Raw genomic sequence first — 12139 nt, 5'->3', positions numbered from 1 at the left:
GGCGGACAAATTAGTATCTGTCCAGGCGTCTCGGACACCGTCAGGGGCTTGTAAAAACGCCCAATTACCTCAGTCGGTCGACACTGACCCCAGTGTCGACGGTGAAGAAACAAACGTATTTTTCCTTTAGGGCCACAAGTTACATGTTAAGGGCAATGAAGGAGGTGTTACGTATTTCTGATACCACAAGTACCACAAATAAGGGTATTTTGTAGGGTGGGAATAAACTACTTGTAGTTTTGCCTGAATCAGATAAATTAAATGAAGTGTGTGATGATACGTGGGGTTCCTCCGACAGAAAGTTATGGGCGGTATACCCTTTTTCCCGCCAGTAGTAAGGGCGAGTTGGAAAACACACCTTAGGGTGGACAAGGCGCTCACACGCTTATAAAAAACATGGCGTTACCGTTTCCAGATACGGCCGCCCTCAAGGAGCCAGCTGATAGGAAGCTGGAAAATATCATAACAGTATATACACACATACTGGTGTTATACTACGACCAGCAATCGCCTCAGCCTGGATGTGCAGCGCTGAGGGGGCTTGGTCGGATTTCCTGACTGAAAATTTTGATACCCTTGACAGGGACAGGATTTTATTGTCTATAGAGCATTTTAAGGATGCATTTCTATATATGTGTGATGCGCAGAGGCATATTTGCATTCTGGCATCAAGAGTAAATGTGATGTACATATCTGCCAGACGAAGACACGACAGTGGTCAGGTGAGGCAGATTCCAGACGGCATATGGAAGTATTGCCGTATAAAGGGGCGGTCCATTGGACCTGGTGGCCATGGCAACAGCTGAAAAATCCACCTTTTGTTACCCCGAGTCACATATTGGCAGAAAAGGACACAGTCTTTTCAGTCTCAGTCCTTTCGTCCCCATACGGGCAGGCGGGCGAAGGCCAGTCATATCTGCCCAGGGGGAGAGGAAAGGGAAGAAGACTGCAGCAAGCAGCTCATTCCCAGGAACAGAAGCTCCTCACGGCTTCTGCCAAGTCCGCAGCATAACGCTGGGGCCGTACAAGCGGACTCAGGTGCGGTAGGGGGTCATCTCAAGAGTTTCAGCAACACTCGCAAGGGAACTCCGGGATCCTACATGTAATATCCCAGGTGTACATTGGAAATTCGAGACGTCTCCCCCTCACACAATTCACAGGCTGTATTCCCAGCAGGTGATAATCAAAGTACCCTTCTTACAACAAGGAAGGGGGTAGTATTCCACACTATATTGTGGTACTGAAGCCAACCGGCTCGGTGAGATCTGAAATATTTGAACACTTACATACAAGCGTTCAAATCAAGATGGAGTCACTCGGAGCAGTGATAGCGAACCAGGAAGAAGGGGACGATATGATGTCACTGGATATCAGGGACGTTTACCTACAGGTCCAAATTTGCCCTTCTCACCAAGGGTACTTCAGGTTCCTGGTACAGAACTGTCACTATCAGTTCAGACGCTGCCGTTTGGATTGTCCACGGCGCCCCGGGTCTTTACCAAGGTAATGGCCGGAATGATGATTTTTCTTAAAAGAAACATGGACGCTTTCCTGATAAGGGCAAGGTCCAGAGAACAGTTGGAGGTCGGAGTAGCACTATCTTAAGTAGTTCTACGACAGCACGAGTGGATTCTAAATATTCCAAAATCGCAGCTTTTTCCGACGACACGTCTACTGTTCCTAGGGAAGATTCTGGACACAGTCCAGAAAAACGTGTTTCTCCCAGTGGAGAAAACCAGGGAGTTATCCGAGCTAATCGGGATCCTCCTAAAACCAGGAAAAGTGTCAGTGCATCATTGCACAAGAGTCCTGGTAAAAATGGTGGCTTATTACGAAGCAATTCCATTCGGCAGATTTCCCGCAAGAACTCTTCAGTGGGATCTGCTGGACAAATGGTCCGGATCGCATCCTCAGATGCATCAGCGGATAACCCTATATCCAAGGAAAAGGGTGTCTCTCCTGTGGTGATTACAGAGTGCTCATCTTCTAGAGGGCCGCAGATTCGGCATTCAGGATTGGATGCCGGTGACCACGGAGGCCAGCCTGAGAGGCTGGGGAACAGTCACACAGGGAAAAAATTTCCAGGGAAGTGTGATTAAGTCTGGAGAATTCTCTCCGCATAAATAAGCTTAGAGCAAATTTATAATGCTCTAAACTTAGCTAGACCTCTGCTTCAAGGTCAGCCGGTATTGATCCAGTGGGATAACATCACGGCAGTCGCCCACGTAAACAGAAGGGCGGCACAAGAAGCAGGAGGGCAGTGAAAACTGCAAGGATTTTTCGCTAGGCGGAAAATCATGTGATAGCACTGTCAGCAGTGTTCTTTCCGGGAGTGGACGACTGGGAAGCAGACTTCCTCAGCAGGCATGACCTCCACCCGGGAGAGTGGAAACTTCATAGGGAAGTTTTTCAACATGATTGTGGACCGTTGGCAAAGACCAAAGGTGGACATGATGGCGTCCCGCCCGAACAAAAAACGGGACAGGTATTCCGCCAGGTCATGAGACCTTCAGGCGATAGCTGTGGATGTTCTGGTAACACCGTGGGTGTACCAGTCTGTGTATGTGTTCCCTCCTCTGTTTCTCATAACCAGGGTATTGAGAATTATAAGACATAGAGGAGTATGAACTATACTAGTGGCTCCGGATTGGCCAAGAGGGACTTGGTACCCGGAACTTCAAGAAATGCTCACAGACGACTAAGGGCCTGGGGAGCTAAGAAGGGACTTGATTCAGCAAGTACCATGTCTATTCCAAGACTTACCGCGGCTGCGTTTGACGGCATGGCGGTTGAATGCCGGATCCTGAGGGGAAAAGGCATTCCATAAGAGGTCATACCTACCCTGGTCAAAGCCAGGAAGGAGGTGACCGCACAACGTCATCACCACATGTGGTGAAAATATGTTGCGTGGGTGAGGCCAGGAAGGCTCCACGACGGAAATTCAACTAGGTCGATTTCTACACTTCCTGAAAACAGGAGTGTTTTGGACCTCAAATTGGGGTTCATTAACATTTAAATTTCGGCCCTGTAGATTTTCTTCCAGAAAGAATTGACTTCAGTTCCTGAAGTCCAGATTGTAAAGGATGTATTGCATATACAGCTTTTTTGTGCCCCTAGGGGCACCGTGAGATCTCAACATAGTGTTGGGATTTCTTAAAATCATATTGGTTTGAACCGCTCAAATCTGTGGATTTGAAATATCTCACATGGAAAGTGACCATGCTGTTGACAAATATCTCACATGGGAAGTGACCATGTTGTTAGCCCTGGCCTCGGCCAGGCGATTGTCAGAATGGGCGGCTTTGTCTTACAAAAGCCCATATTAAAATTTTCCATTTGAACAGGACAGAACTGGGACTCGTCTCCAGTTTCTTCATAAAGGGGTGTCAGCGTTTTCACCTGAAACAACCTCTTGTGGTGCCTGCGGCTACTAGGGACTTGGAGGACTCCAAGTTACTAGACGTGGTCAGGGCCCTAAAAATATATATATATATATATATATATATATATATATATATATATATATAGATAGTTAGGACGGCTGGAGTCAGAAAGTCTGACTTGCTGTTTATACTGTATACACCCAACAAGCTGGGTGCTCATGCTTCTAAGCAGTCTATTGCACGCTGGATTTGTAGTACAATTCAGCTTGCACATTCTGTGGCAGGCCTGCCACAGACGAAATATGTAGATGCCCATTCCACAAGGAAGGTGGGCTCATCCTGGGCGGCTGCCCGAGGAGTCTCGGCATTACAACTTTGCCGAGCAGCTACGTGGTCAGGGGAGAACACGTTTGTAAAATTTTACAAATTTTGATACTCTGGCTAAGGAGGACCTGGAGTTCTCTCATTCGGTGCTGCAGAGTCATCCGCACTCTCCCGCCCGTTTGGGAGCTTTGGTATAATCCCCATGGTCCTGACGGAGTCCCCAGCATCCACTAGGACGTTAGAGAAAATAAGAATTTACTTACCGATAATTCTATTTCTCGTAGTCCGTAGTGGATGCTGGGCGCCCATCCCAAGTGCGGATTGTCTGCAATGCTTGTACATAGTTATTGTTACAAAAAATCGGGTTATTACTATTGTTGTGAGCCATCTTTTCGGAGGCTACTTCGTTTTGTTATCATACTGTTAACTGGGTTCAGATCACAAGTTGTACGGTGTGATTGGTGTGGCTGGTATGAGTCTTACCCGGGATTCAAGATCCTTCCTTATTGTGTACGCTCGTCCGGGCACAGTACCTAACGGAGGCTTGGAGGAGGGTCATAGGGGGAGGAGCCAGTACACACCATGTGACCTAAAAAGCTTTTTAGATGTGCCCTGTCTCCTGCGGAGCCCGCTATTCCCCATGGTCCTGACGGAGTCCCCAGCATCCACTACGGACTACGAGAAATAGAATTATCGGTAAGTAAATTCTTATTTTTATTTTTAATAAATTTGCAAAAATCTCCAAAATATTTCTCACGTTGTCATTATGGGGTATTGTATGTAGTATTTTGAGGGGAAAAATTGAAAATGAATTTATTCCATTTTGGAATAAGGCTGTATCATAAAATGTGGAAAAAGTGAAGCGCTGTGAATACTTTCCAGATGCACTGTACCTGTATAAGATTTGTTCCCATCTCTACTGAGTGAGTTGGGTACCTTCTAAAACTACAATCCTATATTACTATAATCGGGTGTTTATCAGTCACTCATATGGGATTCACTACATTTACCTATAACCCAATATGAAACATAGTACATATTAGGGCATTTCCTTTGTTTTATGTACCAATGAGAAAATACACCATACCAATACAATGTGAAGGACAAACAAGGAAAAAGGAGTCTGTTTTTTTATGTAGAAGTATTTTTTTGGTTTAATTTTTTAATCTCTTTCTATATATACACACACCAACCGGAGGACTGAGATAGTAGCAACATCTTCTTCATTACACCACAAAATTCCTATATAGTCTATCAGGATCTTTGGGATAAATCCATAAGTGTTGGGAAGAGGCAGCAACAGTCTATAGTGAAGCGCCCAAATCCCCCCACTTTCTTTTTTGTGCATGTTGTCACCAACATACCTAACGATTTCTGGATTTTTGTCTTGCTTAGTCTCTGTACAGTCTAGACACCACTTTGCATGGAAATTCTAGATCACCTAATTGATATGCTCAAATCACAATGCCTGGCACAATAACATAATTCCATGGTCACTTAGATCACATCTCTCACCTAGTCTGGGGTTTGGTCTTAAAAGCATACAGATATGGTCAAGAGGTTCAGTTGTTATATATTCAGTTACTGCCACATGACTGGCAGATTAGACACTAGCAATAACAAGATGGACATAATAAATGTGACACTGAATGTATTGGTGTATAAGGATGGTGCATTTTCTTTAGTTTCAGAGAAGTCACGTCTTTGTCTTCAGTAAAATATCTGGTATGCTGCATTTCCACAAAGTTCCCAGCCAATGCCTAGACAGGGTGTAGAAGTATGAATTTATCTGGCATCGGTACCATGTATGGAGTCTTTGAAAAGGAAGTAGGGACAGCCATTTGACGCTTCGAAATCACCAATGGATTATGGCCAAAGTCAAAACTTTTACCATCGATGGCGCAGAACTACACGGTTTTCCATCATTAATGGTGGGCATGTGGCCGATGGAGATATTATTATTATTATTTTTTTAATTGTGCCGCCTCACTAATGCTGCTGCACTGTGTGCCAACAGTCTTCAGCGACAGTCACTGCAGCAGAACCAGCAGCAGCAGACAGGCTCAGCTGTCACCCATCCCTCCGTGGCCACTGCATCTATCTTCATAGACAGGAAAGGTGGCTGCTTGCCCTGACTATATGGGCGGATGTTGTATGCTCTGTCTACTCAATGAACAGGAAGCCACCACACCATGCATGCGCAGAGGAAACTTATACTGACTCTCTCCAGCAAAGCCTCTTCTACACGGCTATTCAATAACAGAAACCATCCATCGATGGTAGATCGCATAGTGGGCTGTAGAAACTCGGCCCCAAACACACCTGAAGAGGATTGTGCATTCCTCTATAATGTAGTGAACTGGACCAAAAAAAAATAAACACTTTTTTTTTTTTTTTTTTAAACCCCCAAAAAACAAACACACAATTTTGGTACTTACCGATAAATCCATTTCTCTGAATCCACTCGGGGACACTGGAGATTAGACAGCTGGGGTGTGAAGAATGGAAACCAGAGGTAACACAATGTACGTAGAAAAAAAAAAAAACACAACAAAAAAACACACACACACACACAAAAGAGTACAGCTGGCTCCTCCCCCCTTCACGCACCCCATCCCTCCAGTTTAAAAAATTGACGGAGAGAAGAGGGAACATGAGAGAAAAACTATTCGGGAAGGAACCAACCGTACCAGAACGTTACAGAACGTTAAACAGTAGCCAAGCTACTAAACAAACTGTTATCCAAAATTGTTTGAGCCAATATAACAAGAACACGCAGGTTGGCAGCACCGAGGCGGGCGTACAGTGTCCCCGAGTGGATTCAGAGAAATGGATTTAGTCGGCAAGTACCAAAATCCTCTTTTCTCTGTCATCCACTAGGGGACACTGGAGATGAGACAGCTGGGGACGTCCCCAAAACACTCCTATGAACGGAGTGCTGTCCGAAGCCTGCAGTACTAAACTGACGAAATTGGAGTCTCGAGCTGCAAAAGTATAAAATTTGTAGAAACGGGTGAACGTGCATGCGGAGGATCACGCCGCCCCTCTACAAAGTTGGGCTGTAGAAGCTTCTCTGGCAGCCACCCAAGAAGCCCCTACCGACTTGGTGGTATGAGCCCCTACCCGGAACAGGACCCTCTTACCACTGGTGACATACGCTTGCTTGATCGAGAGTCTCATCCATCTGGACAAAAAAATTTGTTTTTGTTTTGTAGCTGGCCAAGCCCTCTTGGGACCATAATACAGCATAAACAAAACATCTGACCGGCCAAGGGAACTTGTAGCCTGTACGTAAACCCTTAACGCCCTAACTACATCCAGGGAACAATCCCCCTCTGACAACTGAAAAGATGGGACCGCAATAGGCTGGTTTATGTGAAAACCTGAAACCACCTTAGGTAAAAACTCTGCCCTAGTACCGAGTTCCACCCTATCCTCATGAAATGAGAAAAAGGACTCTTACAGGATGGGGCTCCCAATTCGGATACTCTTCTTGCCGATGCCAAAGCAAGACAGTCTTCTAGGACTCATATTTAAGATCTGCCCGTCGGTTTGAAAAGGTCAGATCTCAAAAAGTTCAACACCAAGTTTAAATCCCACATAGCTGTAGGAGTTGGTTGTAATCTCAGCACCCCCTGCAAAAATGTCTTTACCTCCTGCAAGGATGCCAGACGTTGTGGGAAAAAGATTGAAAGGGCCGAGACCTGCACTTACAAGGACCCCAACCTTAATCTACCTTCCAAACCAGATTGTAGAAAGCTCAACAATCTGGGAAGGTGAAATTCTCTGGGGTTCCAATCTTTGAGCTGGCACCATTCCATGTATTTCGTCCAGATTCTATAATAGTGTGCCTCAGTAACCAGTTATCTTGCCGCTATCATGGTAGGAATAGCTGTCGTCGGAATACCTTTCTTTCAGTATCCTGGTTTCAAGAACCACACCGTCAAACATAGACTGTTCAAGTCTGGGTGTAGAAATGGACCCTGTGACAACAGATCCTCCCTCTGTGGCAACCTCCAAGGGTCTTTCGCCGGGAGTCCTTTCAGATCGGAGTACCAACTTCTGCATGGCCAGTCCGGCTCTATGAGAATCACCCACGCTCCTTGTTTCACCTTTTTTTTTTGTTTTAAACTCCTGGTAATAGGAGAAATGGTGGGAATATGTATACCAGATCGTAAGACCAGTGAATCGCCAGCCCATCCACTGCCTCTGCTGGTGGATCTCGCGTCCTGTCCACATATCTCAGAAGTTGATGGTTGTTTCGAGAGGCCATTAGATCTACCTGTGGTAACCCCCACCTTCTTACCACTGTATCGAAGACTTGGGGGTGTAGATTCCACTCTCGTGGGTGCATTTCCTGACGGCTGAGGTAATCTGCCTCCCAGTTTTCCATGCCAGGGATGAAGACCACACACAGGATTATGTTGTGCTTTTCTGACCAAGACAGAATCCTTGTAGCTTCCTTTAAGCAGCTTTTTGTTCCTCCCCGACTGTTTATATACGCCACTGCTGTCACATTGTCCGTTTGCACTTTCACATGCCGAGTTCACACTAGGCTCTCTGCTTGAAGAAGTGCATTATAGATGGCTTGTAGTTCCAGTACATTTATCGGTAGGCGGCATTCGTACGGTGACAATCTCCCCTGAAGTTGATAGTTGTCCAGTATCGCACCCCAACCTCGAAGACTTGCATCCATCGTTAAAATGATCCAATACCAGATTCTAAACCATTTTCCGCTGATCGTTGAGTTGGTGGTCGGTCCACAAAAACCTAAGTCCTAGCCTGAGGGACAAGCAAATCTTCCAGTGAAGTAATAGGTGCATAGTGAAAAGTGTGAAGGTTGTGAAGAAGATGGCGCTACTGTGTCTGTGAGGAGAAAAATTACGAAAAGAGAGACCCAGAGGTATACTTAGCTCTATTACTGAGGGTCTTTCTTCCCAGATGTGATCTCTTCTCTGGATATTTGGATGTGCTCAGAGATCCATGGAGGAAATAAAGAAAGAAAATGTGTAGGAATGTCTCAAATGATGATGTGTATTATAATTCTTCTAGTGACATTTTTTACACTATTCGAATACATGAATGGATTCTGATGACCATATCTGATGATATCTTATAATAATGACTGTATAATGATGCTGCCCAATCACATGCATTCCTCACTTACATAGTGAGGAGCAAGTTAAAACACATCAAAAAGAGTTTAGACTTGAAACGCGTTGGGTCAGGAGGCCTTGGTGCAGGTGGACTTCATGTGCTCCTCTGAGAAGGTAAGATCCTATTCTATATTCACTTAAAAATTCGATCCAGAGCATAGAACCGGAACTTTGCTCTCCAAACCAAGGGTCCCCCTATCAGATCTGCACATCTCCCCTGCTCAATGCTGGAATTTTATGTTCATTTTTAACTTTTTTATATTGTGTTTTCTCTATCGTCCTAGTGGATGCTGGGGTTCCTGAAAGGACCATGGGGAATAGCGGCTCCGCAGGAGACAGGGCACAAAAGTAAAGCTTTCCGATCAGGTGGTGTGCACTGGCTCCTCCCCCTATGACCCTCCTCCAAGCCAGTTAGATTTTTGTGCCCGGCCGAGAAGGGTGCAATCTAGGTGGCTCTCCTAAAGAGCCGCTTAGAAAAGTTTAGCTTAGGTTTTTTATTTTACAGTGAGTCCTGCTGGCAACAGGATCACTGCAACGAGGGACTTAGGGGAGAAGAAGTGAACTCACCTGCGTGCAGGATGGATTGGCTTCTTGGCTACTGGACATCAGCTCCAGAGGGACGATCACAGGTACAGCCTGGATGGTCACCGGAGCCTTGCCGCCGGCCCCCTTGCAGATGCTGAAGTAAGAAGAGGTCCAGAATCGGCGGCAGAAGACTCCTCAGTCTTCTAAAGGTAGCGCACAGCACTGCAGCTGTGCGCCATTTTCCTCTCAGCACACTTCACACGGCAGTCACTGAGGGTGCAGGGCGCTGGGAGGGGGGCGCCCTGGGAGGCAAATGAATACCTATTTTGGCTAAAAATACCTCACATATAGCCTCCGGAGGCTATATGGAGATATTTAACCCCTGCCAGAATCCGTTAAGACCGGGAGACGAGGCCGCCGAAAAAGGGGCGGGGCCTATCTCCTCAGCACACAGCGCCATTTTCCCTCACAGAAAGGCTGGAGGGAAGGCTCCCAGGCTCTCCCCTGCACTGCACTACAGAAACAGGGTTAAAACAGAGAGGGGGGGCACTAATTTGGCGTTAGAAATATATAAAAAAGATGCTATAAGGGAAAACACTTATATAAGGTTGTCCCTATATAATTATAGCGTTTTTGGTGTGTGCTGGTAAACTCTCCCTCTGTCTCTCCAAAGGGCTAGTGGGTCCTGTCCTCTATCAGAGCATTCCCTGTGTGTGTGCTGTGTGTCGGTACGTGTGTGTCGACATGTATGAGGACGATGTTGGTGAGGAGGCGGAGCAATTGCCTGTAATGGTGATGTCACTCTCTAGGGAGTCGACACCGAAATGGATGGCTTATTTAGGGAATTACGTGATAATGTCAACACGCTGCAAGGTCGGTTGACGACATGAGACGGCCGACAAACAATTAGTACCGGTCCAGACGTCTCAAAAACACCGTCAGGGGTTTTAAAACGCCCGTTTACTTTAGTCGGTCGACACAGACAGGGACACTGAATCCAGTGTCGACGGTGAATAAACAAACGTATTCCTTATTAGGGCCACACGTTAAAGGCAATGAAGGAGGTGTTACATATTTCTGATACTACAAGTACCACAAAAGAGGGTATTATGTGGGATGTGAAAAAAACTACCGTAGTTTTTCCTGAATCAGATAAATTAAATAAAGTGTGTGATGATGCGTGGGTTCCCCCCGATAGAAAATTATGGGCGGTATACCCTTTCCCGCCAGAAGTTAGGGCGCGTTGGGAAACACCCCTTAGGGTGGATAAGGCGCTCACACGCTTATCAAAACAAGTGGCGGTACCGTCTATAGATAGGGCCGTCCTCAAGGACCAGCTGACAGGAGGCTGGAAAATATCATAAAAAGTATATACACACATACTGGTGTTATACTGCGACCAGCGATCGCCTCAGCCTGGATGTGCAGAGCTGGGGTGGCTTGGTCGGATTCCCTGACTAAAAATATTGATACCCTTGACAGGGACAGTATTTTATTGACTATAGAGCATTGAAAGGATGCATTTCTATATATGCGAGATGCACAGAGGGATATTTGCACTCTGGCATCAAGAGTAAATGCGATGTCCATATCTGCCAGAAGATGTTTATGGACACGACAGTGGTCAGGTGATGCAGATTCCAAACGGCACAAAGGTGTATTGCCGTATAAAGGAAGAGGAGTTATTTGGGGTCGGTCCATCGGACCTGGTGGCCACGGCAACTGCTGGAAAATCCGCCGTTTTTACCCTAAGTCACATCTCTGCAGAAAAAGACACCGTCTTTTCAGCCTCAGTCCTTTCGTCCCTATAAGATCATATCTGCCAAGGGATAGAGGAAAGGGAAGAAGACTGCAGCAGGCAGCCCATTCCCAGGAACAGAAGCGTTCCACCGCTTCTGACAAGTTCTCAGCATGGCGCTGAGACCGTACAGGACCCCTGGATCCTACAAGTAGTATCCCAGGGGTACAGACTGGAATGTCGAGACGTTTCCCCTTCGCAGGCTCCTGAAGTCTGCTTTACCAAGGTCTCCCTCCGACAAGGAGGCAGTATGGGAAAAAATTCACAAGCTGTATTCCCAGCAGGTGATAATTAAATTACCCCTCCTACTACAAGAAAAGGGGTATTATTCCACACTATATTGTGGTACTGAAGCCAGAAGGCTAGGTGAGACTTATTCTAAAAAAAATTTTGAACACTTACAAAGGTTCAAATCAAGATGGAGTCACTCAGAGCAGTGATAACGAACCAGGAAGAAGGGGACTATATAGTGTCCCGGGACATCAGGGATGCTTACCTCTATGTCCCAAATTTGCCCTTCTCACTAAGGGTACCTCAGGTTCGTGGTGCAGAACTGTCACTATCAGTTTCAGACGCTGCCGTTTGGATTGTCCACGGCACCCCGGGTCTTTACCAAGGTAATGGCCGAAATGATGATTCTTCTTCGAAGAAAAGGCGTCTTAATTATCCCTTACTTGGACGATCTCCTGATAAGGGCATAGTCCAGGGAACAGTTGGAGGTCGGAGTAGCACTATCTCGGATACTGCTACAACAGCACGGGTGGATTCTAAATATTCCAAAATCGCAGCTGATCCCGACGACACGTCTGCTGTGCCTAGGGATGATTCTGGACACAGTCCAGAAAAAGGTGTTTCTCCCGGAAGAGAAAGCCAGGGAGTTATCCGAGCTAGTCAGGAACCTCCTAAAAACAGTGCATCATTGCACAAGGGTCCTGGTAAAAATGGTGGCTTCC

This window comes from Pseudophryne corroboree, chromosome 8 (assembly GCF_028390025.1).
Source record: "Pseudophryne corroboree isolate aPseCor3 chromosome 8, aPseCor3.hap2, whole genome shotgun sequence".
Lineage (NCBI taxonomy): Eukaryota > Metazoa > Chordata > Amphibia > Anura > Myobatrachidae > Pseudophryne > Pseudophryne corroboree.
The sequence above is the reverse complement of the archived record's forward strand: the minus strand, read 5'-3'. Positions refer to the sequence as shown.